This window comes from Dermacentor variabilis, chromosome 2, assembly GCF_050947875.1.
Source record: "Dermacentor variabilis isolate Ectoservices chromosome 2, ASM5094787v1, whole genome shotgun sequence".
NCBI classification, from domain to species: Eukaryota; Metazoa; Arthropoda; class Arachnida; order Ixodida; family Ixodidae; genus Dermacentor; species Dermacentor variabilis.
The window spans coordinates 180,187,834-180,188,975 of record NC_134569.1 but is presented as its reverse complement, the minus strand read 5'-3'; the positions used below and the strand labels follow the sequence as shown (position 1 = coordinate 180,188,975).

Sequence of the window (1,142 nt, the reverse complement as noted above, 5' to 3'; positions counted from 1 at the left end):
TTATCTGGTACGCCCCTATGCATACCACGTCCGGTAAGAGGCCCGTCGGCAGTAGGGCGTCCCTGAAATCTTCGACCTTGTATGGTCTCGCACGCACATCGCCGTGCAAAAACACGGTGTTAATCGCAACTCGTCCTTTAGGCAGTTGAGGCAAAATGAACGGATATTCCTTATCATCTTCCGTAATCCTGTTTCAGCGACCAAATGTGGCTGCTGTCGCTGCCCCGGAAGAGGCCATGACCCTACGATCCGAACAGCTCGGCTGCCGGATGCAGAATGAGTGCGCCACTCTCCTAGACTTTTTTTTTCTTGATTACATGGAAAAGAAAACTGAAGTCGTATTACAAAGTGGACACAACTACACACTTAAAACTCAGGCAAACACACACATACATCCAACAAGTACATCCAGTCTGGCGGAGGTTCCTGCACAGCGTACACACTTCTTACATACGCAGCACTTTCTCGAAACTCTGCTAGATGCTTCACCAGGGGCTCAAAACGCGTAGTACTGGCCAGGCACAGTATTCCGACAAATTCGACTGTAAATGTTTGTCACAGAGGGGATCATTCCTGTTCAGCAAAATCTTCGCTTCTTCGTGGTCTCCTGTCATTCTTAAAAAAGATATTCGTTTAAAAAAAAGGTTAGCAGAGCGTGGTTTCGATCCACGGACCTCTGGGTTATGGGCCCAGCACGCTTCCACTGCGCCACTCTGCTAGACTTTCTTTTTCTTTATTACATGGAAAAGAAAACTGAAGGTATATTACAAAGTGGACACAACTACACACTTAAAACTCAGGCAAACACACACATACATCCAACAAGTGCATCCAGTCTGGCGGAGGTTCCTGCACAGCGTACACACTTCTTACATACGCAGCACTTTCTCGAAACTCTGCTAGATGCTTCACCAGGGGCTCAAAACGCGTAGTACTGGCCAGGCACAGTATTGCGACAAATTCGACTGTAAATGTTTGTCACAGTGGGGATCATTCCTGTTCAGCAAAATCTTCGCTTCTTCGTGGTCTCCTGTCATTCTTAAAAAAAGATATTCATTAAAAAACAAGGTTAGCAGAGCGTGGTTTCGATCCACGGACCTCTGGGTTATGGGCCCAGCACGCTTCCACTGCGCCACTCTGCT

At 47.4% G+C, this 1,142-nt stretch overlaps 2 non-coding genes across 2 annotated transcripts; both read right to left on the bottom strand.

Moving 5' to 3' along the window:
- Positions 1 to 646: 646 nt before the first annotated feature.
- TRNAM-CAU (transfer RNA methionine (anticodon CAU)) lies at positions 647 to 718 on the bottom strand. Its single transcript has one exon. It is a non-coding gene; the product is annotated as a tRNA-Met (tRNA).
- Positions 719 to 1,070: 352 nt separating this feature from the next.
- Positions 1,071 to 1,142, bottom strand: TRNAM-CAU (transfer RNA methionine (anticodon CAU)). The gene has a single exon. It is a non-coding gene; the product is annotated as a tRNA-Met (tRNA).